This window comes from Canis aureus, chromosome 2 (genome assembly GCF_053574225.1).
Source record: "Canis aureus isolate CA01 chromosome 2, VMU_Caureus_v.1.0, whole genome shotgun sequence".
Taxonomy (NCBI): domain Eukaryota; kingdom Metazoa; phylum Chordata; class Mammalia; order Carnivora; family Canidae; genus Canis; species Canis aureus.
The window spans coordinates 77231350-77258369 of NC_135612.1; the positions used below are offsets into that span (position 1 = coordinate 77231350).

General features: G+C 33.6%; 1 protein-coding gene across 15 annotated transcripts in view; it reads left to right on the forward strand.

The window, feature by feature from the left end:
* The window catches only part of LOC144302548 (uncharacterized), a 236493-nt gene that overhangs the window by 101585 nt on the left and 107888 nt on the right, over positions 1-27020 (forward strand). For 7 of the 15 annotated variants that reach the window (XR_013369541.1, XR_013369543.1, XR_013369542.1 and 4 more), the window contains one exon: positions 17514-17626. The exons of the other annotated variants lie outside the window; for them this stretch is intronic. The gene's annotated coding sequence lies outside the window, so the exon portion shown is untranslated. The remainder of the gene's footprint in view (positions 1-17513; positions 17627-27020) is intronic. 15 annotated transcript variants of the gene reach the window in all.

Genomic DNA, 27020 nt, shown 5'->3' on the forward strand with positions numbered 1-27020 from the left:
AGACCAGGGATCGAATCCCACATCGGGCTCCTGGTGCATGGAGCCTGCTTCTCCCTCTGCCTGTGTCTCTGTCTCTCTTTCTCTCTCTCTCTCTCTCTGTCTTTCATGAATAAATAAATAAAATCTTAAAAAAAAAAAAAAGATTACTTTGGCCATTTGGAGTCTTTTGTGGTTTCATACAAATATAGGTATTATTTATTCTAGTTCCGTGAAAAATGTTGTTGGAAATTTAATAGATTGCAATGAATCTGTAGATTGCCTTGGTTAGAATGGACATTTAAAAAATATTGACTTTTCTAGTTCATGAGCACGGAATATCTTTCCATTTGTTCGTGTCATCTTCAATTTCTTTCATCAGTGTTATTATTCCACCTTTAATTTCTTTTCATGGGTGTTTATTGTTTTATGCCCTTGGTTAATTTTATTCCCAGGTATTTTATTATTTTTGCTGTAATTTTAAATGAAATTATTTTCTTAATTTCTCTTTCTGACTTCATTATTAACATAAGGAAATACAACTGATTTCTGTATATTAATTTTGCATCCTGCAACTTTACTCGATTCATTTATTGGTGCTAGTAGTTCTTTAATGGAATCTTTAGGGTTTTCTATATATAGCATCATCTCATCTGCAAAAAGTGAAAGTTTTCCTTCCTCCTTACATATATGGATGTGTTTTATTTCTTTTTCTTGTCTGATTGCCATGGCTACCACTTTCAGTACTATGTTGAGTAGAAGTGGTGAGAGTGGACATTATCTTGTTCCTGATATTAGAAGATAAGCTGTCATGTTTTTGCCATTGAGTATATTATCTGTGGGTTTATCATATAAGGTATTTCATATATGGTATGAAACTTACTATAAACTTACTTCATATATTATTTTCATATATGGTATTTATTTTTATAAACCTACTTCATTGAGAGTTTTTATCATTAAGAATGTTGTACTTTGTCACATACTTTTTCTGCATCTATTGAGATGGACTTTGGGTTTTTATCCTTTACTTGTTAACATGATGTATCATATTGACTGATTTGTGAATATTGAACCATCCTTGTATCCCTGGAAATAAATCCCTTCATATCATGATGAATGATTTCTTGCAATGATTTCTTGTAATGTATTGTTGGATTCAGTTTGCTATAGAGAAAAAGAGAGAGAGAGAGAGAGAGAGAATATGAGCATGAGGGACAGAGGGAGAAAAAACCTGAAGCAGATTTTGCACTGAGCTGTCTCTCATGACTCCAAAATCATGACCTGAGCCAAAAGCAAGAGTCAGATGCTTAACCAACTGGTCACCCAGGGGCCCCTTGTTAAGGATTTTTGCAAATATGTTCATCAGAGATATTAGCTTATAGTTTTCCTTTTTCTTTATTTTTCTTTTCTTTTTTGTTTTTGTTTTTGTAATGTATCTCTGGTTTTGGTAATCAGAGAATTATGGCCTCATAAAATGAATTTGGAAGTTTTCCTCCCTCTTCTATTTTTTTGGAATAGTTTGAGAAGAATTAAGTATTAACTCTTCTTTAAATGTGTAGAATTCATCTGTGATGGAATCTAGTCCTGGAATTTTGTTTTGGAGATATTTTTGAATCTTGATTCAATTTCCTTGCTAGTAATTAGTCTGTTCAAATTTTCTATTTTTTCCTGCTTTGATTTTGTAGCATTATATGTTTCTATGAATTTATCCATTTCTTCTAGTTTGTCTGATTTGTTGACATATAACTTTCTAAATATTCTGTTAAAATCCTTTGTATTTCTAAGATGTCAGTTGTTATTTCTCCTTCATTTCTAATTTTATTTGAGTCCCTTTTTTTTATTGATGAGTCTTTTATTGATGAGACTCAAACCTTGAGTCTGGCTAAAGGTTTATCAATTTTGTTTATCTTTGCAAATCACCAGCTGCTGCTTTCACTTCTCTGTTTTATTTTTCTTTAGTCTCTATTTCATTTACTTCTGCTCTAATCTTTATTATTTCCTTTTCTACTGGCTTTGAGTTTCATCTTTTGTTTTCCTAGCTCCATTAGGACTAAGGTTAGGACTATATTTGAAGTTTTTCTTATTTTTTAAGGTATGCCAGTATTGCTATAAATTTCCCTATTAGAACAGCTTTTGTGTCATCCCAAAGATTTTGGACCATCATGTTTTCATTTTCATTTGCCTCCATGTTTTGTTTTGTTTTTTTTAATTTCTTTTTTGATTTTTTGATTCATCCATCCCATGTTTAGTACCATGTTATTTGTCCTCCTTATATTTATATTCTTTATAGATGTTAAAATAATTTAATAGGCTTCCATTCTTTTTAGTAAATTCTTCCTTACCCTTCCAATCTGGCATCGAAACCACACTCAAAATGGTGATTAGCTATTATCTTGTATATCTAAACCTCGTGTTAAAATATTGAATTTGAATACTTTTACATTGATTGATAGTCACTACTCCAAGTCCTGATATGCTCACTTTTCCTTTCTCAATAGTTCTGGACTTTCTTGTAATCCAGAAATTAGAGAACATAGCCTAGCATATTAGGGAATACCCACAACTCTGTTCTAGTTTATAGTGCCTGTGTCTACTCAAAATGCTAATGCTCAAACATGCATTTTGCATAACATGTAAGATTGAATTTTTATAGTTATCCAATTTTTTCCAGCTAAGGTTTCCTGGCAAGACACACTGCACCTTTTCCTCACCATCATTTCTAAGAAGGCTTGTTATAGAGCTTTGTATAGTAATTATATTAAATATATATATTTGTAATATTTTATATATATACATTATATATATATATATATATATAAATGTAGAGACATTGAACATCTTTACAAAATTGCATATTTGTAGTTTACAACATGGTTCCTCCACATAGACCATCCCCTCCCTCACATCACAAAATAGACTTATAACTTCTTTTGTTTAAGTTCTACATATTTAGAATGAAGTTCATATTTCTAGATTTTATGTTTAACATTTTGTATAGAAATTCTTTGAAATTATATTTACTAAGTGCTATTAAAGTTTAAGGAATATTTCCTTTTTCACATTTATTGGTGCACTTTAATACCTTACTAAAATCTCAGAATTTTCTACTGATTTTTATTTCCCTACTCTTTATGCTTAATAAACTCAAATAATTTTATTGATGAATAATGATCATTTTGTTCCTTCTCTCCTATATTTATATATCTTGTGTATGCATTATGCACATCAAAGTTTTCTTTAAATATTTATAGTTTCCTTGTCGGCAGATGTAGTACACTCCCTTACTCCTTCAAATTGTATATGGTTAAGTACATTGATTTCAACCATATTTGTGCGTGTCATTTCCAGGTGGAGTCTTTAAAAGCCAGGTAATAATTGACTATCTTTCCTACTCTAGCCAGTAAGTAAGAAATTAGAGATGAGTGTTACATCAGCCTGGGAACCTGTGTGATTATGTCATATGTTTAAAAAAATAAAATAAAATAATTGGCTCTGTAGCATAAGATATTTACCTTATTTTAAGAACATGAAGTTTTGTTTTCTTAAACAACTGATATTTGGGGATTTTTTTGCCCATTATTTCCTCTTCATATCTATGGATATTGACAAGGACTCTCAAATGGGTAAAATATTTCATTGTAGGCGTCCCACCCAAACAATGCTATATAATCCTACACCCTGCATCCTACATTCAGTGTACTTCCTATCTAGAAGAAATCTTATATAATGTACTAAATAAGATTAGTATCAGTCTACTTTCAGCTCAAAAATGCTTCCTTTTATAATTTTTCTATGAAAAAATATTTAAGTTATTCCATTCTGAAAATAAATGGTCATGCCAATATTTGCATATATAAATGTGCATATATATCTACATATATATGTCTATTTAAGAAAACAATATTGGCTAAAATTAGGTAAAATTAAATCAAACAAATTGTATCTAATATATATGCTTTATGTATAATATTTTTTATATATACATACTTTTCTATTGTATAATGACCTCCTTGAGAGGAGAGGATGATTGCTTATTTTTTATAATTTTCTTTATGTTATTGCATGCCTAGAATAATACCTAGTTCAAGAGATATATCTTGACTGAAGCTTTAACTTGAACTGTTAATGTGTCTTATAGTTTCTGTACTCTTGATGTAGTCAAGTATTTGTGTACTTACAATATGAAAGTTCATAAAACCTGCCTTTCTTTGTTTAAAGAAGAAAAAAAAAAACATTTAATCTTCTTTTCCACTTTAACAAAATGCTGATATAAGCAGAGCTTTAAATGACTGTATATGTGTGTGTGTGTGTAATTCTCCGCTTATAGTTTCATAAGTACAATTATTATTTCATGAGGCACCATTAACTTTTATGGTAGATTTTCTACACATACAAAGTCACTGCCCATTTGATGTCCTGGATAGTCTTATTCTAAGATTGGTATAAATAATTGCATTCACAGGGCTCCTATTATCTTTTTAAAGAGCATATTTTAATTGAGTTTGAATGCCTATGTAAGGAGACAATAATTAGGATGCCAAATATAAAATCAATCATCCTTATACAGGACTCTTAATTTATGCTAATCTTTAAGACTGGAGTCATTAACAAATATAATATATATCTTGTGCATGGAAACCCGGAGACAATGGATCTAACCCAAATCAAGTGATCTTACCTCCTCTTATTGAAGTTTTCATATATAAAATATTGTATAAAACTTAAGGATTTGCCTATTGTCTACCTCAAACCTAACTTTGTTCTACCTATTTATCTTTCTTTTTTAATTTGAATTCAATTAATTAGCAAATAGTAAAGCATCAGTTTCAGATGTAGTATTCGATAATTTATCACTTGTGTATAACACCCCATGCTCATCATATCATGTTCCCTATTTAATGCCCACCACCAAATTACCTCGTCCTTCCACCCACTATCCTCCAGCAACCTCAGTTAGTTAAGAATTTCTCATGGTTTTTCTTCCTCTATGATGACTTCCCATTCAGTTTTCATTCCCTTCCCTAAGATCTTTTGTGTTGTTTTTTATATCCCACATATGAGTGAAACCATATGATAATTATCTTTCTCTGATTGACTTATTTCACTCAGCATAATGATTTATATTTCCCTGATGCCAAGTGATGTGGAGCATTTTTTTCCTGTATTTGTTGGCTATTTCTACATCTTATTTGGAGACATGTCTGGTGCATGTCTTCTGCCCATTTTTGACTGTATTTTTTTGTTTTTTGGGTTGAGTTTGATAAGTTCTTTATAGATCTTGAAAACTAGCCCTTTATCTTATATGTTCTTTGTGAATATCTTCTTCCATTCCATAGGTTGCCCTTTAGTTTGTTGGCTTTTTCCTTTGCTGTGCAGAAGCTTTTGATCTGATCTGATCTGAAGTCCCAATAGTTCATTTTTGCTTTTGTTTCCCTTACTTTTGGTGACATGTCTAGGAAGAAGTTGCTGCAGCCAAGGTCAAAAAGTTTGCTTTCTGTGTTCTCCTCTGGGATTTTGGTGAATTCCTGTCTCACATTTAGTTAAGGTCTTTAACCCATTTTCATTTTATCTTTTTGTATGATGTAGGACAATGGTCCAGTTTCATTCTTCTACATGTGACTGTTCAATTTTTCCAGCACCATTTATTGACGGGATTATCCTTTTTCCATTCTATACACCTTTAGATATACCTATTTATCTTTAAAAACAAAATGCTCTTTACAAAAGTTATCAATTTGAAGCAGAAAGTAAATTTCTTCCTACTCTATGAAGTATGACTAAAGGGTATAGTACATAATTTTTATATGTGATATTTCAAATGCAAGAATGAAATAACAGAAGTGAGTTATAAGGTAATAATATATGAAATGTGATGATAAATATAATTTGTATATCAAAATAGCCAAATATCCAAACTACAGACACTAAAAATTGTAGTTAAATGATGAGTAAAAGTAATGATTATTAATTTACATAAATATGGGGTATCTGGGTGGCTCAGTGGTTGAGGGTCTACCTTCAGTGCAGGTCTTATCTCAGGGTCCTGGGATCAAGTCTCACACTCAGGCTCCACACAGGGAGTCTGCTTCTTCCTCTGCCTGTGTCTCTGCCTCTTTCTGTACATCTCTCATGAATAAATAAAATCTTTAAAAAAATAATTTACATAAATATATCTAGAGGACATCACTTCTATCTGTCCGGAAGAGAGAACAAATGATTATTAAGAGGGAGAATGTACTTATTTTTAGGTGCCTTGTGGATTATTATGATCTCATTAAAAACAACTGGAGACTCGATATTTTCAGTTTAGAGGTCTTTGGAAGGGATATTACTTATCATGTTATTTTTGCCACCTTCCTTTTAATTCCTAAAATTGTAAAATTACACCACCAGTTCCAGGGTTCTCAGATGAAGATGCTCATGGACTGTATGTCACTAATAATGTAGCTCAGTTCTCTATAATTCCTAGACATTGTGTGTTAGATTTTTAATTATAATTCCCAGGATGGTAAATATGAACATCTGACCTAAACCAATCAATTGATCAATTGTAACTGAGAGATCAATTCCAAAATTGGAGATGTGAAAAGAAGCTATTATTGTGAATAGGGCAGGCTTTTCCAGCAAATACATACTATACTCTTCTAAAACATATTCGTGACTCCTATTCAGACTCTGCAATTTCATCTTGGGTTTTTTTTGTTTTTTTTAAGATTTATTTATTCATGAGAGACAGAGAGAGAGAGAGACAAAGACACAGGCAGAGGGAGAAGCAGGTTCCACACAAGGAGCCCAACGTGGGACTCGATCCCAGGTCTCCAGGACCATACCCTGGGCCAAAGGCAGACACCAAACCGCTGAGCCACCCGGGGATCCCCTGCAAGTTCCTCTTGTATCATTGTTAGCATTTCCAACTATTTCAGACATTCTGGCTCCCCAGTTTATTGTCCATAGTAAAACTATTTTCTCAGCTGTGGACTTTTCATTGCTGTTTCTTCTTCTTTTTTAATTTTTTTTAATTTAGATTCAAATTCGTTTACATATAGTGTAGTATTGGTTTCAGGGGTAGAATTTAGTGATTCATCACTTATGTATAACACCCAGTGCTAATCACAAGTGCCCTTCTTAATGCTCATCACCCATTTAACCCATCCTTTACCCACCACCTCTCTAGCAACCCTCAGCCACAGCAGGTTCTTACTAGACATATCTCTGGAGGCAAGGAAAGCAAAAGCAAAAATCAACTATTGGAATGTCATTAAGATATAAGGCTTTTCTGCACAGTGAAGGAAACAGTCATTAAAACTAAAAGGCAAATGATGAAATGGGAGAAAATACTTGCAAATGACATATTGGATAAAGGGCTACTATCCAGGACCTATAAAAAAACGTATCAAAATCAATACCTAGAAAATAAGAAATCCAGTTAAAAAATAGAAGACATGAGCTGACATTACTCCGAAGAAGACATACAAATAGCCAACAGACACATGAAAAAAATCCTCAGCCTCACTCAGCACCAGGGAAATACAAATCAAAACCACAATGAGATACTGCCTCACACCTCAGAATGGCTAAAATTAACAACAAAGAATGCAGCAGATGTTAGGAAGGATTCAGAAAAGGGGAACACTTTTGCACTGTTGGTGGGAATGCAAACTGGTGCAGCCACTCTGGAAAACAGTATGAAGGCTCCTCAAAAAGTTAAAAATAAAACTACCCTACCACACAGCAATTGTACTACTAGGTATTTATCCAAAGGATGCAAAAATGTTTATTCGAAGGAGGACAAGCACCCCAATGTTTATAGTAGCAATGTCTACAATAGCCAAATTATGGAAAGAGCCCAAATGTCCATTGACTGATGAATGGATAAAGAAGAGGTGATTATATATACATAATATATATTATATATATGTATATCTCCATCAAAAAAATGAAATCTTGTCATTTGTACAATATGGATAGAACTAGAGTGTACTATGCTAAGTGAAATGTCAGTCAGACAAAGACAAATACCATATAATTTCACTCCTATATGAGATTTAATAAACAAAACCGATGAACATAGCAGAGGGAAGGAAAAATAGAAAACACTTTTAACGCTAGAGATCATTTGATGTTTTTTCTAGGTAGAATGTGCCTCTATACTTCTTACAGCATTTAATCTGGGCAGGTTCTGTTGGTGTGCCTGTTTTTCACAGGTAAATTACCCTGTGGAAATTAGCCTCCTCACCATGTGCATTCTATCTCATCGCCCTTTAACCATCCTGCAAATAATTCATTACAATCTGTAGTTTTCTGCTTTTTGGTTTTCTTGTTCTTTTCTTACATTGCCATCAGAATTTAAATCCTACGAAGACAGAATTTTTTAATCCTTATTACTGCTTTGTCTCCAGTGGCTAGCTCAATCAATATATTTGCAAATGAATAAATTTAAATAATTCAGTAGTGAAGAGTGAGCCTGAATTTATGATTCCTGATTTCCCCCTCCTATTTATCAATTTTAAAACATAGAGAATTATCAAGTAGGTCAAAAAATTAAATATAATTGATGAATAAGGTTTTTGGGATTTTTGTTTGTTTTTGTTTGTTATTTAGTTTCTATTTTAATTCCACTTACTGTGCCTAGTGATATATTAGTTTCAGGTGTACAATATAGTGATTCAACAGTTCCATACATCACCCGGTGCTCATCATGACAAGTGCACTCCTAATCCCCATCCCTTCTTTAATTCATCCCACCACCTTTCTCTCCTTGCATAAGTTATTGATGCAAAAATGAGAAAATCACACATAACTATTAGCATTGTCAGGAATTATTTAAAATTCTTGTATACCCAAGGAGTATGGTATGATGCCTGAGAGTAGGAGGTCTAGAAACAAACTCAGTTTATATTCTAACTTGATACTCTCTTTTTATCACTTAATATCTCTGTGACTCCATTTTTGTATCATGAAGAGAGAATAATACCGTAAAGTAGATTTTTTTTTTTTTTTTGTATCTGGAATATAAATAATTCTTTTTTTTTTCTTTTTTTTTAAATTTATTTTTTATTGGTGTTCAATTTACTAACATACAGAATAACCCCCAGTGCCCGTCACCCTTTCACCCCCACCCCCCGCCCTCCTCCCCTTCTACCACCCCTAGCTCGTTTCCCAGAGTTAGCAGTCTTTACGTTCTGTCTCCCTTTCTGATATTTCCCACACATTTCTTCTCCCTTCCCTTATATTCCCTTTCACTATTATTTATATTCCCCAAATGAATGAGAACATATAATGTTTGTCCTTCACCGACTGACTTACTTCACTCAGCATAATACCCTCCAGTTCCATCCACGTTGAAGCAAATGGTGGGTATTTGTCATTTCTAATAGCTGAGGAATATTCCATTGTATACATAGACCACATCTTCTTTATCCATTCATCTTTCGTTGGACACCGATTTTTATGGACATTAAGTAAATAAATATGTGAAATGCTTACAACACTAAAAGATGTTCTTAAAAAAAGAACATCTGGGGATCCCTGGGTGGCTCAGCGGTTTAGCGCCTGCCTTTGGCCCAGGGCGTGATCCTGGAGTCCCGGGATCGAGTCCCGCGTCGGGCTCCCTGCATGGAGCCTGCTTCTCCCTCTGCCTGTGTCTCTGCCTCTCTCTCTCTGTGTCTCTCATGAATGAATAAATAAAATCTTTAAAATGGAATTTTTATGATTCATTTGTTTACTTATCTGAAAAATGAATTGCACAGAGTAAGTTGCTCAGAAAAGTAGCAATCCAATGAGACAATGTTATATACACCCTTATGATTTCAGATTCCTTAGCAAATATTCGTATTTAAACTTGAGCCACATTTATTAATCTAAATCAATTGTAATTACAGTGGTGCCTTTATTTTATAAATTAGATTTTTTCTGCAACATAATTTTAATTTACCTTTTCTTCTACTTACCAGCAAACTTCCATTCAACTCGAACACAGAGGTAAACAAAATGACTGCTTTTTAAGAGTATGTGATTATCTTGTTTATTTATGCCCAGAGCCAAAAGGATGAATTTGCTGTTTAAACTGAATGACAGATAGTGGACCATTACTGGAAATAATTGTCATTCTGCAGCAAAAGTCTCACTTTCATTTTTGCTGAAGGCAGAATATGTCTCTTTTTTTTATGTTTATAACAGAAAGGATGGAAAGAGATTGTCAGTCTAACCATTTGAATCCTGTAGCAAATACTATGAACTATGTCTTGGAATCCAATGTCTCTCTCTCTACTTAACGTAAGATTTAGCCTAAATTTTATTTCCCTTATAAAGTAAGGAAAAAGTTTATCACAGTAGTGGAAGTACTCTTGAAATTCTTTTCCCACTTAAGGAAAATCATTTAAGGTTTTTTATGGTTTAAAAGTTTGTTGTAACAGCGAAATGTAGCTGATCTCACAGTTTGAATAGATTACAAGGATCAGAAAGATAGTTAAATGTATCAACAGTGAGCATAAATTTTATGTCAAAAATATCTGCATAAATAATGATGATAAATTTCCCAAGTTTGGGGAGTGGGGACATTAGTTTAAACATCCAAGAAGTCCACTTGACTCCAAATAAAATCAAGTCAAAGAAAATCCCATGGAGATACATCATAATGATATTGCATACGGATGAACATAAAGAGAAAATGTTGAATAAAGCAAAAGGGAAAAGACACGTCATATTTAAAAAACAATGAATCAAAAAAAAGGGTGAATTTTTATCAAAAATAATAGAAGCCAGAAAACAATGAAAGGGCACATTCAAATCTTATAAGACAAAATCTGTCAACCAAAAGTTCTTTATTCAGTGTGACTATTTTTTTAAAATGAAGGGGAAATAAACATATTTCTAGACAAACCAACATTGAGAGTTTGCTAGCAGATTTACATACATGAAATTCTTAAGGTAAAATTGTTGAAATGATGCCAGATGTTATTTGAATTGGCAGAGAGAAAAGAAAAGCACCAGAAATAACATTATCTAAATTTATTTTATGTTACAAAGTTCTAAGTAATCTACTATACTAAAATATTTTAATTTGTTATATTCCATCCCTAGTTACCATAAAACAAACTTCACTGTGGGACAATAAACTATATATTTCCACTGGGTAATCAACATTATGGCAGCACAGTCTTTCCTAAATTATTATTTTATCCATAGTATTTAGCACAGAACAAATGCCGATTAGAGATTAACTTTTGTTTTTAGAGTAAAATATCGCTTTATGCAAATTTCTGTATTATTTTTTCCCAAATTTGAAAGCCAACATTTTGAAAGAAAGTTATGGAAAGCCTCCTAAATATGTAAGTACTAGAAATTAAGATGACAATACAGTGCCACACAATTAGAACAAATAAAAGAACAACAACAACAAAAAGAACAGATTCGATCAACCATGCTAAAGAAAAATATGTTATCTTTCTATTAATTTCTTCTAAAACATTACCAAATATTAATTGTGTGAAGAGACAATCAGAATATATAGTCAACATACAAATATGTAATTATACATAAGATATGTATAAAATACACACGTGTGTGTGTGTGTGTGTCTGTGTGTGTCCTGAGTAGTTAATTAATAAAAATGTCTTATATTATTATCTGGATTATGTGATCTGGGGTATTTTTCAGCTTTTCTTTTCAAATTGTAATTAATTATATTCTGTTTTTATTCTTTTTTTCTAATTTTAAATAGCTTCCACAAAACTCCCTCCACTTTTTTTTTACATTGTTAAATTATATTTTCAGTCTTTCCAGATTCCACTTTTAAATTATATTTTCAGTTACTTCAGTTACTGAACAAGATTCAGTGGTAAATTTGAATGTAAAATGCCTATTTTTAAAGTAAATAAGACCACAAATTTGTATTCTACTATAGTTGTTTGGCCTATGTAGTTTTAAGACAAAATAATAATATTCCCATGGATCCCAATCAGTTCTTATCTATTATAGATTTTTTGACTCCTCAAGATTCACTAATAAATACATTAATCTTACATCAGTGACAAACTTGTGTAAACATTTTTTTATAACCACTATGCTTACACACTGCCCTGTTACCATCTGTCCTGCTCATTTGTTTTCTATATGAAAACACTAATATATTTATATTATAGTGTTTGGAATGGTTAATTTTATGTGTTAACTCAGCAGAACCATGGTGTCTCACGTCATCATTCTGGGTATTTCTATGAGGGTGTTTGTGGGTGAAATTAACATTTAAATTTGTAGACTGAATACATAGGTTGCCCTGCATAATGTGAGCAGGCCTCATCCAGTCAGTTCAAGGCCTGAGTAGAACAAATAGACTGACTCTTCCCCAAGTAACAGAATTCTTGTACTATGGACTTTGAACCCAGACATTAGTTTTTGTTTTAGTTTTAGGTGTTTTTGTTTTGTTTTGTTTTGTTTTGCTTTGTTTAACCTTGCCTTTGACCTTGAACTGAATCATCCACTCTTTCTGAGTCTCAAGTCTTCTGGCCCTTGGACTGACACGGCAACATCAGCTTTTCTGGTTTTCAGTCCTTGGGACCAGGACAGAAATGAAGCCAGTGGTTTTCTATGATCTGCTACGTAACAATTCACCCAGCAGATACTGGGACTTGGCCTCCATGGTCACAGGTGCCAGCTCCTTGTAATGAATTTCTTTATATACATATACATACTACTGGTTCTGTTTCTCTAAGAACATTTCCTTAATACATGTTATAAATGTTTCAATCGGGAAAATATTATAATTGATTTTTCTACTTATATTCTTTCTTTTCAAGCAAAAGATTCCAGTATATATAAACCAAAGCAAATATCTATTTTTTTATAGCAGTTAAAAATGAAAGCCAAAATAGTTCTTTTGTATGTTGTATTTTTTTCCTTAACACAGTTTCTGAAAGAGGCATACACAAAAAACTAATAGTATATTTCAGCTTTTACAGTGTACATTTAATAAAAAAACATATAATAACTTATAAGCAATCAGCATCAGATAACATTTTCCCATAGTCATTTATGTGTAACTTATCAACAGAATTAGATCTTGCTTTGATTTGCAGAGAGTTTTTGACTTTGTTAAGAGTTACTTTCATGATTTCTGTAATTAAAAAAAAAAAAAGGTGAATTCCAAAATGTGGCTCTCCAAATTGTGTAAAGTATGAGAGATTGTTAACTTATGACCATGATAGGCTTTAAAAAATGTAAAACTGTAAATGGAGCTGTAATACATATTGTTGTTATAAAGATTCCTCAAAATACAAATCAAATAAATGAGAGAGCTTATGAAGAAATTAAAATTTGAGCAGATGTTACTCAACTAATAATAGTTGAAGTATTATTTTATCTTAATTTTTGCTAAAACAAAACAGAATGGAAAGTTGCTCATTTGTAGATTACTTTTAATTTGCATCTTTCTTTATTGGATCCATTAGTTATTATTTTTGAACCGTAACTTAAATCAGATAACACAGGCCACATTTCTAAACACATTAAAAAAAAAAAAAAGGATTTTTCATCATGTGAAGATCAAACAAACGTGTCATACTACACTTGAAAAACTTTTACGGGGCACCTGGATGGCTCAGTGGTTGAGCGTCTGCCTTCCACTCAGGGTGAGATCCCAGGGTCCTGGGATTGAGTCCAGCATCGGGCTCCCTGCATGGAGCCTGCTTCTCCCTCTGCCTGTGTCTCTGCCTCTCTCTCTCTCTCTCTGTGTCTCTCATGAATAAGTAAATACAATCTTAAAAAAAAAAAAACAAGAAAAAGAAAAAGAAAAAGAAAAGCTTTTAAAGTCTTAAGCATTTTTCAAATTTCACCAGGACACCTCCCCTGCCTAACTTATTTGGTATAAACATATGTGCTAAAGAAACTAGTACCTTCCTGCACATCAGTTCTGCATGATCTCTAGATTATTATACACATCCCAAAGAGAAACATTTTGAAGTGCATATAACTACAATTCTTCCTTTTGAAAGCTATCTTCAAAATGCTCATTCTCACCCTGGTCTCCCTATCTTTATATCCCACTATGATTTTCTATACCAACAATTTCCATATTTTCCTGAAGAAAACTTCAGCTTTATCTCTTCTTTATATACTTTATACAGCCTAAATATTAATCTGTCCCTTTGTGATTTATAGCCACCACCATTTTTATTCATTCTTAGGACAGTGCAGACAGTAAACAGGGTGAGTTTTCTTAGATTTGATTTTCAGTAAAGCCCTCTCCTTCCCTTGTATGCTTCCCGTGTATGCCTTGTACTTCTTGCCATTTTGTTGCATGATCTTTGGTTTGTTTTCATCTGGTACTATGTCGTCTGCTATTACCATCACTTTCTCCTGGGGAATCTCTCTTCTTCAAAATCATCACCTTGCCTTACAAGTAAGTTCACTTTGATGTAGGACTGAGTTAGGAGAAGATGGGACTAGGCAGGGAGAGATAAGGGAAAGACTTCCAGAAATCTGTGGGCTCATATAAACCCCAAGGACACCGAAAGGCCTAGAGTCAGGTTCTTACCCATCCCAAGAAAACAGACAAAAGTTTGTAAAAACAGAAAAATAAACCTGGCTCCCTAGCTCCAAAATGTTAAGGAGTATCTCCCTTTAATGGCTTAGAAGTAATAACAGAAACTCATCAGACCACAAAGAAATATGTCATTAAAGTGTTATCAATAGACCCTGCTAAAACCAAGATTGCACAAGAATCTCAAGGCCATGGGCTCCCTGGCGGTTCTCAATAAAAGACTGCCATTAAAAGCCCTCAATGGCCACCCTGTTGGGACCCCTCTCGCTTCTGAGACCTTTCTCTGGATCTCTGCTTAATAAACTTCTTTTGCTTTGCTCACTCACTGTTGTCTGTGAGATTCATTCTTCAAGTCTGGGAGACAAAAACCAAGCTCTCCATATCAACTTCAACTTTGTTTCCTGCAGCTTCACCCTCAATAACCTCATCTCCCTGATTCTGCAGCTCCTGTTTTACAGGATAATGGCATGGGTACTTTTCTACATTTTTATTTTTGATTTTGTACTTTTCCTGTTTCCTTCTGATTCTGTTGCCAACCTCTTCATTGTCCTTTTCTTGCTGATATTATCTTGGCCCATTTTATTCTGGCTCCTTTTCTGTACTACAGACAGGTTGTTCCATCTTAAGCTTCTGTCATTGCCTGCCTTAAAATGTTTAACCAACCATGTGTCCACTAGGAATCTCCTGTGTTATCACCTTCTTTACTCAGTATCCTTTCACAGTCACATAAGAACATTTTTCAAGTATAGTCTTACCTATTCATATTTCTCATCTTCAAAAAAGGCCAGTAGTTTGTGAAAGTCTTATTCTTTAAAATACACTATATCCCGGATAGTTTAAGTCTTAAATTAATATTGGAATCCATCTAAATCATTCTTTTCAACAAGTTAGAGCAGCACAATGGAGACATGAATTGCTGATGGCCATGAAGACTCCTGAGAAAGCCTCATAAAGCTTCTAAGAATGTCAAATTTAAAACAGGAGGCTCTCTTTCTTCCTAGCTCTGGGCAATTTTTATTTTTGGCAATTATCTAATTCCTTTTTGAAATAGTACATGTTATTTTTTAAACCACAAATCATTGAAGTTTTTCAAGCATCTGAGAAAACTCCATTGCAACCACATGAGACAGGAGTAGAATTCTAGCCTTCAAGCTTTTTGTGTAGCTAAATGGAGCATCATTGGGGAAATTAACCATCTCTTATTTGCTTTAGTATTAGGATATTATCATTTGGCCTACCTGTGGAGTATTGTTATACTGATACTCAAATTCAGAATCTTTATTATACTGAAGCTCAAATTCAACTAACATTGTAATGAGACATTAGTTTTCTCTATTTTAATTTTCATAAACAATGTGTAAATCTATATGATATATATTAGTTACAAATCTAACAAATTGATACAACCAAGAACACAAATCTGAAAGGATAACCATAAACTTCAACTTATATTGAGTAAAACCAAAATTGACTTTTTCCAATTAACTCTCCAAACTGTTAAAGCATTTCCAAAGTGATGGCTTCGGGCACTTCTATATCAAATTCCTGCTATGTTTTCCAAGACTCTTCAACAGTAAACTTAATGCAACCATTTGCTGTCCTCATGAATACTACTATATCGCATCCTTTCTTGGCTTGTATTTAAATAACAGTAAATAATAATGCTTTAAAAATTTCTACTACAGCTGTTTTAGGCTTGAACTTAGTATTCCGTAAGATTGTATTATTGGTATCAGGGAACCTTTTGCAATTTTTGGGTATAAGAAATGAAGTCAATAACTCACTGTAAGCAGAACTTTAAAAATGTTTATTTACTTATTTATTTATTTTTACTGTAGAAATGGTTGGCTGATGAAAGCACAGAGATATTGTGTATACTTTCCTGGTATTCTTTCACTGGATTTTCTTGCCATTCTGGTCAGGGTCCTGATAGTGGCATGGGACCCCATTCACAGTGAGCCTCATGAAGGAGGTAAAGAAGTTATCCTCTTGACATTATAATAATGTCAATAATAGTAATTTTAGGGATCCCTAGGTGGCAGCGGTTTGGTGCCTGCCTTTGGCCCAGGGCACAATCCTGGAGACCCGGGATCGAATCCCACATCGGCCTCCGGTGCATGGAGCCTGCTTCTCCCTCTGCCTGTGTCTCTGCCTCTCTCTCTCTGTGACTATCATAAATAAATAAAAATTAAAAAAAGTAGTAATTTTATTGTCATCCTGTTGACATAATAAGTGACATGGCATCAATTTCTTCCTCATCCTTATGCCTCTTTCTGCTATTGCTGTTACCATGATTCTGATCATCGTTCCTGCTCCCGGTGTGCAAGCCCCATGGGACATAGCTTTGCCTGTGCTGGACTGTGCTGCCACTTGTGGGACCAACTCTAGCTTATCTATTTCTAACATTCAGTGCACAGCCTTATTGTAAACCTACTGTTTAAGTTTTAGCAGTGTTTCTCAAATGTCTGACACGAACATCCAGGGATGCTTCCCCAGTATGTAGATTCCTAGAACCAAGAACCAACTGAATAAGAATTACTTATATATGCATCTAGAATTTGCAAATTTAATTAGATTTTTATAAAGAAAAATGTTTAAGGAATATTGTACTCATGATAGTGAAGAAATACAAGTATTATTTCTATTTCACCTTTTTTAGGAAAAAAATAATGAACGATAATTGCTTTGTTCACTTTCAATCTTCCCAAAGTGGGAAAATCAATTTAAAGTTGTTATTCATTATTCAATATGACCACAACTGGGCAAGGTACTCCCATCAGTCATCTTATAGGTCTCTGGCTAGCCTGCGGATGGCTACCTTGACCTGAGACATCCATTTTGGATCCATTCAATTGTAGAGATGAGAGTAGAGACAGATAGTTTAAAGTGCAGTATCTTAGGTTCCACTACCCACCTATGGTAAATCTTAGTATGGTTAAAGTGTGGTGGGTATAACTGCTAATCATAGTCTTATAATCTTTTTAAATACACATAGAAAACTGTTTTATGTCCTGAGATACAAGAATGAAATGACTTTCCCATCTACAGAAGAATAAGAAATGAGAGACTATGGAGGAAGGGGAGGCAAATGTACATCTTGCATTGAAAGTAAGCTTATAATGTTTATTTATTTTGCTTAATCTCTTTGAATGTACAGAGTCTATGCCTAGTTCATCCATGTGTTTATATGTATATTCATATCATTTTCCCATTCTGGTGAAGGAATTAAGTCCAAAACACTAGAGTAAATATTAGAAGAAACCTTCATTGGAGACCAGGGAAGAGCTCAGAAAAAAAGTAGGTTAATGGACTATTCAGTCAAAGTGCTAGAAATTAGAGTAGCAGCCAAAGACCTTGAATGATTCTGTTAAGGCAACAGTGCTGATTCAAAATATAAGGTCATGGACAGGAACTAGAGGTAGTAAAAGTAGTCCTGCTAACTTTTTGCCTTTAAGGAACAATGCAAAGTGCTTAAGGTACCTAAGGAAGGGGGAAGTTGAACTTCAAGCACAGAATAGAAAATTACCACACTATTCTCTGTATTTATAGATCTGATTCTGTTTTTTGTTTGTTTATCCATTTGGGTTTTTTTGTTTATTTTTTTGAATTCCATAAATGGTTGCCAGAGGGAAGGAGCTTGGGGGGGGGGGGATGGACAAAATAGGTGAATGGAAGTGGGAGATACAGGCTTAGTTATTCACTCATTCAACAAATATTTATAAAATCCCTATTATGTTCCAGACATAATACTAGGTACTAGATATAGAGTACTAGATGAAATGAAAAGGATGCCTGCCTTTATGAACCTGAAAGCCTGAGACATGAGATGATGAAACAAGTATTCTAATATTTCTAGGCCAAGATAAGTGACATGAAGGAAAAAATTAACTAGACTCTGTCAGAAAGCAAAAAATTAATTGTAATTGATCAATTGATATTGAGCCTATATCTAAAGAGAGAGCAGAAGTTACTCATGTAAGAGAGAAGAGAAAGTGGAAAGGTTTGATTGGGAGCAATAATTTGTCAAATAAAAAGAAGTGAAAACAATCTCAGCTATAACTAGATCATAATGAACTACATTATTCAGAACCATAAAATAATACTAATTAACATATTAAAGTGTTTACACAAACTTTATTAAAAAAAGAATTATAATTCTATAAAGTTCCCATTTAGGGGATCCCTGGGTGGCGCAGCGTTTTGGCGCCTGCCTTTGGCCCAGGGCGCGATCCTGGAGACCCGGGATCGAATCCCACGTGGGGCTGCCGGTGCATGGAGCCTGCTTCTCCCTCTGCCTATGTCTCTGCCTCTCTCTCTCTCTCTGTGTGACTATCATAAATAAATAAAAATTTAAAAAAAAAAAGTTCCCATTTAGTCAAAATTATAATCACATAAGTAATGAGAGATAATTCAAAATTATATCAGAAGAACAATAGGAATATTTTATTTCTTTTTAGCACTGAATAATACCCCATTGTTTGAATGTACCACAGTTTATTTTTTTACCTACTGAACAACATATTGGTTGCTTCTAAGTTTTGGAAATAATACATTAAGTTGCCATAAACATCTGTGGCCAGGTTTTTGTGCGGACATAAATTTTTAACTCCTTTGGGTAAATACCAAGGAGTAGAATTGCTGAGTATGTTTAGTTTTGTAAAAAACTGCCAAACTGTCTTTGGAAGTGGCTACATTGTTTATAATCCTGTTAGCAATAAATGAGTGTTCCTGTTTCACTAGCATTTTGGATTTTGGCCATTCTTCAAGATTTGTAGTAATTTGTAGTAATATCTCACTGCATTACTTTGCGTTTCCTTGATTACACATGGCATGGTCTTTTCAATTAAAAAAGTACTGTAATAAACATATTTTTCATATGGGTTTTATTGATATTGATATTCATAAAAATATCTTTTTGGCTCCAGAAGATTAATTTGTATATTTTTAGATCTTTCTTTTTCTCTTTAACAAGCTAATGTTTTCCTCCACTTTCCCGAATATAGGTAGTGTCCTTTTAACAGCTCTTTTAATGTCTTTGGCCTCTACTTCTAAAATCTTAATCTTTCCAAAATCTGTTTCTATTGCCTGGTTAATTTCCTTATTATGGGTTGACTATTCTTACTACTTTGCTTGTGTGCTATTTTTTTTTTCTCAATTGGAACCAGATCTAGTGCATTCTACATTATTTAATGCTGAACACTTGATATTCTTTTAAATATTATTGGACTCTTCTGGAATTCAGCTATGTTACTCGAAAAGGCTTTGATCCTTTAGAAGTTGGCTTCTAAGCTGTTTTCAGATCAGACAAAATCTGTGGCTACTCCTGAGGCAATAGTCTTCTGAGGACTTTGCTTGCATCTTGTGTTAGAGATCTTTCCACTCTGACTACTATGTACCTGGTGTATTTACAGCCGTCCATAAGCTCTTTAGATTTTTTTTTTACCTGATCCACGTTAGGGGTTCTTTCCCTGACTTTATTGTTTCTTTTCATGCTGTTCACGTTTCAGAGCTCTTCGGTATTCAAATACTTGAGGAACTCCGTGGATTTCCAGGGCTCTCTCTGCAGCTGTCTTGCCTCCGGTGCTCCATACCACTTCTAGATATCTGGATTTACATGAGCTCTACATCTTGGGTTCTCAACTTCGCAGAACCTCTGGTCTCTTGACGTGTTCCTACTCCCTACACTATAACCTGGAAACTCGAAGCAGTTAGCTTTGCCAATTATATGGCTGATCTCATTTGTTTCCCTTCTCTTAGGATTTAATGTCCTTTTATTACCTATTGTCCAGGGTCTTAGAACCGTAGTTTTGTATTTTTTGTATAGTTTGTAAGTTATTTAAGGTGAAATGATAATTATTTTCCAGCTTACTCTATCACAGAGGTAGAATTCTCAATATCATGTTGGCAAATTATTCGTTAAAATATCTTTTCTTTTTCTTTAGCAATATATACTTTGCAAGGAGGAAACCATTTCACAGGTATTTCCTGCTCTGAAAACTCTAAACTTGGGGGATCTTTTAATGATTGACTTTACCACGGTATCAGTTAGTTTATATTCATCAGTTAAACACCAGAAGTTTTATTAGCAGATTCAACCAAATATCCGTCCAGGAAGAAATGATAATAGACAAATGACAGCTATGCACAACCTGAATGGATTTCACATGTTGAACCAAAGAAGCTAGATGAAAAAAATATATATGTTGTAGGAGTCTATGTATGTAAATATAAAAAAACATGCAAAACTAATCTATGATATAAGCTAGAATCACAGTTTCTTTAGGAGACAAAGGAATAGATTGAGTGAGCAAATGGGGGCCTTCTTGGGTGCTGGTATTGTTATATTTTTTAAAATGTATTGCAAATATTTTCTCCAGCCATTTTTAACTTAAATTAGTTTGTTACATTCAAATCATATGAAAGATTTTAATTTTTATCTAGTGAAATTTATAAATACTTGATTTTTTAAAAAATTACAACTTCATATCACTCATATTTTTCTAAAATATTTTAGGTTTGATTTGTCTAATTGAATGTATTTATTTTTTTGTTTAATTGAATTTAAATCTATGCTCCACTTGAAATAAATGTCGAAGAATGAAATAACATCTTTTTAATTATTTTCTTTCCTTCCTCAATAGGTAGATAATTGGTCTAACACCACTGTTTTTCTCAATGATTCAAAAAAATGTAAGAAATAAGACTATATTGAAGTTACTGGTCAAGATACCAGGGACAGACAAAGGCCCAGAAAGGTAGGCTTTTGCTGGGGGAGCTCAGTGAAACCTGCCACTCTGGATTGAGATTCTGAAGTGCTGGGATAAGGGAAATCCATAAACACAAGACATAAAATTATTTGTTTTTGTTTGTTTTTAAAATTTTACTTATTTATTCATGAGAGACACACGGAGAGAGAGAGAGAGGCAGATACATAGGCAGAATGAGAAGCAAGCTCCCCACAAGAGGAGCCCAATGCGGGACTCGATCCTGGACCCTGGGATCACACCCTGAACTGTAGGCAGATGCCCAACCATTGAGCCACCCAGAGGTCCCAAGATACAAAATTCTTATTGGCAAAAGAGAAACTTATCCTAAATATGAAATTACTTATTAAAGAGTTTTGTGCAAACTCATTATCTGGCATACCATAAAAAATTCCAGGCATTTAAGAAGACAAAATGACATAAATAAAACACAAGAGAAGGGGATCCCAGGGTGGCTCAACGGTTTAGCACCTGCCTTTGGCGCAGAACGTGATCCTGGAGACCCGGGATAGAGTCCTGCATCGGGTTCCCTGCATGGAGTCTGCTTCTGCCTCTAACTGTGTCTCTGCCTCTCTCTCTCTCTCTCTCTCTCTGTGTCTCTCATGAATAAATAAATAAAATCTTTAAAAAAAAAAAGGAAAAAAAAACCACACAAGAGAAGAAACAGACCACAATATCTCATGGATATTTTTATGTGAAGGTATATAGAATTGGAAAGGAATTGACTCTAATCTTTTTTGGGAAAAATGGGAATAAGTAACTCTACCTGATGTAAAAACTTATTGTAAGACATTAGTAAAAGTGTGTTGTTAGCACATGAATAATCAAAAGAATCATAAAGACCCCCTCTTTGTGCTCTCTCTATCTCTCTTTCTCTCTCAAATAAATAAATAAAATCTTTAAAAAAATAAAATAAGGATGGTTAAATAGTTTTAGTTTTTTCTTCTTTTTTCATTTTGTTTAGAATTTGGGCTCTGGGAATGGAATGCCTGGGTTTAGAACTTGGTTTTGGTACTTATTGGCTATGCCTAGCTGACAGTTGTTATTATTCTGATCATATCTTCCTAGATCCCTTATTACCATCTTCTGTCACTCTCTTCCCCCAACACACACTTCAGTGTGCTTTCTGATTCTAACAGGAAGATTGCAGCTCTTAAGCAACTTGAGACTACTTTGCTCATTCACAGGGAAATCCTGACGTTCCTTGGTATTCATATCTCTACATTCCCCAAAGGAATGACTAGAGGGAAGGGAAAAATCAGATTGAATCCTTCCTTTGTGAGACTTTGCCTGAGATCTCTTCTCTTACTAGACATATTCCCTCCCATCCTTGTTTCTTCTGCACAGATTCTGATTCTCCCTGTGACTATTTTCTTGGTAAACTCTGGCACAGTAGTCTTCATCTGAGTCTGTTTCTGGGGAACACAACTGAAGACGCTGTGTAACATTAAAATACTTATGAAACTTCTTCAGTTTCTTCCATGCATCAGGGATACGAACACCCTTCTCACAAAGTTTCTCTAAGAGTTAAGACAATTACCAAAGAGCTGAGTGTGTGCATTGCATAAGTGTGTGCATATAAGTTGGATCATTTGGTGATAAATCAATTAGCTCTGAAACATTTTGCAAGGTTTGTGAGGTGTGTGTGTGTGTGTGTGTGTGTGATGTTCTGATTTAGCATAATCTCATCATTTATATATTTTACGTGCATCTTAGTTTCATAAAAGTTGTATTACATTTTTTGTTTATTTTATTCTATTGGAAGACTTTCATGAAGGAAGATATGCTATTGTGTTTTGTTTTGGTTTTGACAAGATATCAATCAGTTTCAATAGGAATTGAATTTACTACACTGCTGTCCTCATTGTATATAAAGACATACACTTATTTTGTAAAAAGGACAAAATCAATTGTTTTATATTTTCCTTCACCTAAAATTTGTTTAAAAATGATAAAAATCCATGAAATGAATGCATAAAGGTACAAAGAATCCCAGCATATTTTTAAAAGTACAATATGACTCCTTTTTTTTTTTAATCAAAAAGCCCTAATTCACATTTTGTGAAGTGTTGCATGAGGCTCTCGCCACATGATTCCCGTTAAAGTCAATGATCCCCGCTGACTGTAATGGGAATCCCACAGTTACAACCCCAGGAAAGCCTTTGCACATTTAGTTATGTCTATAAAACTGCTTAGGCAATTTAGGTATTATTTTGTTTCAATAAGAACAAAAATAATTTGGTGTTTTAAAAAGCTTTTAGTTGACACCAAAAAGCAGTCTAAAGTAGTTTAATAAACTTTAAAAAAGGAATGCTTCACATAATTGGATGTTGTGACTAAGTTTTGGCACCACTTTATTTCATCTCATGTAATAAAATGAAGTATAGTTCAATGACAAGAACATTTAAATAATAATACAACTTCTAAAGAAGACCTGGTCAGGTGACTTTTGATCACAGTACTGGAAATTTTATTATTTTTATCACCTGTCTTCTTTCCTTTGCAAATAAGTGACCCTAAAACAGGGGCACTTGGATAGTTAAGCATCCAACTCTTGGTTTTGGTTGAGGTCATGATCTCAATGTCATGGGATTGAGACCCACATCAGGCTCCATGCACAGCATGGAGCTACTGTGAAGAATATATATATTATTATATTATATATATATATATGTAATATATTATATATATTTCCACACATTAATATATTAATGTGTGGAAAGCACTTATAACAGTGTCTTGTATAAGATCTCTAGATGTAAACGAATAGTCTAGATTATCTATAACCATATTTCAAACAGGCGTTTTAAATTATTCACACTTTGCCTAAAGGGAATGGGAAGGGCATGAAAATATGTGCATTTTTTTAGATGTGAGATGTTGTGTTTGCATTTTATGACAGTTGAGGAAGCAAGGTCAGAGTGGCTCAGTAATGTGTAAAAATTCACAAACCTACTGATTGGTAGAGCTGTGAATCGGACTTAGATTTTCTGGTAAGGTATCAATTCATTCCAAAGTCATTTTTATATGCTGAATATGTGCAAAACATATCCCTGAACAAAACAGACAAGGCATCTTCTCTGAGGTTTCTCAGCTTCTAGTAAGAAGAGAGAAACATCCATGTTAATTTATTCAACAATGATAATTTCAACAATGATTAATTCTCTTAAGAAAGTAAAATGAGATAATTTAAAATTGTAACTTGAGAAATGAGGCCTATGGTAAATAGTGGTATCAGTAAAAAGCACTCAACAGAGGTAACACATGAAATGAGAAAAAAAAAAAACAATGAGCAGGCATTGTTAGTCAGTCTAAGGCAAGGGTTGAGACAGGGTCAGCCTTCAAAGCAGAAAGAACAACAAGAGCAAAGGTCTTGGTGAGAGAGAGTGAGGAATCAAGATGTCAGCTTGAGCAATTGAATAAATACTGGTACAGATAATGGGAAGGAAGAGGAACCCTTTGGAAATCAACCACAATAATTTGCTTTGGACAAGTTAAATATATAATACCTTTATAGATATTCAGGTGGAAATGAATTGGTCATTGAAACATAAGTGTAGAGTTTAGTAGTAAAATCATTTTTGTGTCTATATTGTTAATTTTATTGACTACACAAAATGAAAGGATCTTCAGGAAGAAGTGTCGAAAAGAAGTGGGCACAGGCATACACTTTGGGATACTCCAAAATTTAAGAGTAGGCTGAAAAATTATTCAGTAAAAGAAACAGAGAAGGAACAGCGGAAGACAGATTATATTGTCACAAAAAGCAAAAGGAAACAAGTTTTTCAAAGAGACATTGAAAGATCACCTGTATGATAAGCTATTAAATGGTTAAGCACAATGAGAACAGAGGGGATAGTATGCAATATGGATTTCAGTGAGTCATGTGGAGCAGTGTGATAAGAGGTCTGATTGCTCTGGATTAAGGGATACCTGGAGATGCAAGATAGAGGAAGTTGGTTGGGACAACTTTTTCAGTGAATGTTCTGGAACAGGAGCAGAGACCTGGTTTAGTAGTAAATAAAGATAGGTTATATAGTAAGTGTAAGAACATGTTGAAAATAAAATAAAAAAAAAAACAAAACATGTTGTTAGCCTATGAAAATGACCATGCTGAAAGAATTAATTTGATAATACAGTTGAGAGAGAGTGTTGGATAAAAATTTTAAGTGATTAGAGTACTTTAAATTTAGAGCACATAGAGAAGTTAGCTTTAGACAGGTTCAAAAATGCATTATTCATTTTAAGAAGAGGAAAAAGAGAAAGTGTAAGTCCAGTTGTATTTGGGTTGGTAAATTTGAATGTGGAGGATTATGGAACCCCCATTGACCAAATCCCTGTTCTTACATAAGTGTAAAGTGAGGTCTTCAGCTTTCTTTCTTGGGTTAGAAGTTTAAAGATGGAAGAAAAGGTACAAAATGTTGTATTGGAAAGTAATAAAGTATGATTTGGCTCATACACTCAATGTTTTGCAAGAATCTTCCTTCACTTTAATGAGTTTGTCACAGGATCCATATAAGCAGAATTACATGAAATAGAGATCAGGATTTGCTAATAATTTCCAGTATTTAGTTACTTTAAAGAGTCAGAAAAATTAGAAATCTGAGACATTGATGACAGCTCTCTAGAGGTTTATTTAGTAAAAGATACCCTCTAGGCAAGGATCATCCTATAATTACAGTCTTCCTTCTAATAAATATCATTACTGTATTTGCCTGAGAGTGTAGTTGACAAGGACAGTAGCCTAGATCCGTGTTCTCTTTTCTTTCCTTGCCCCAAAGGAGTTTGTCATGCTTACTGAAGAAGTAAAACAATCACAGGCCAACTGTTTTAATACCTTGCTCCTCATTGTAATTTTGCAATTCATGTACTTACAGATTTTAAGAGAAGTCATCATGGTTTTTGTTGTTTTTATCAAAGTAGTAAGGTTAATGAATTGGAGGTCTTGAAAAGATTTTTAAAATATTGGAATGAGGGATCCTAGAGTACAAATGCGTAAGATGTAGTCTTTTAGTGGTGTAATGATTAAAGTTAAAACTTTAGATATAGTATAGTTATTGGTGATAGTGAATTTAAGATAACTGTGGGAGTAAAATATGGAGGGAGATTAATGGAAAATATTATTGAAGATAGATAAACCAAAACTAGAGAAACTAGATTGAAGGAATACATCCTTCAGTTAAAACGTGACCTAAAACTATCCTAAGGAAATCTAAATAGAATGTGAAATACTTTGAGTTAAGTGTTTGAAAACTGTTGCAATTAGTATTATTATTCTAAAGGCATAGAGCTTTTAGGGCTGAACCATGTTTTCTTTAATGAAATCTACCTTTCAATGTTTATTCATAAGGTCCTAATTAATTGTCAAGTGCAATCCATCAAAACAAATTGGGATACATTTGCAGAACATTGTGTAGAATTTGACCTTCACCAAATTTTACCTTGCTAAATCTTCCTCCTACTTTTTCGAAAATGCCCTTCTAAGTCAAATATATTTCTCAATCATCTTGTATGTTATGGGGAAATACAAATAGAGGGACTGAATAATAGGTTTATATTCTATATTTAATAATTAGCCCTTTTCTACTCAATTGCCAACTCACATAGTCCTAAAAATATTAAGAAAAGAATGAACAGTAGAGTATTAACAGAGAATTAACAAGGTTTGCTGCTTGTTTTGTAGAATGAAAAGGTTTCCTTCCTTTTAATCAAGTAAAGAAATAATTAGATTAAGGTTA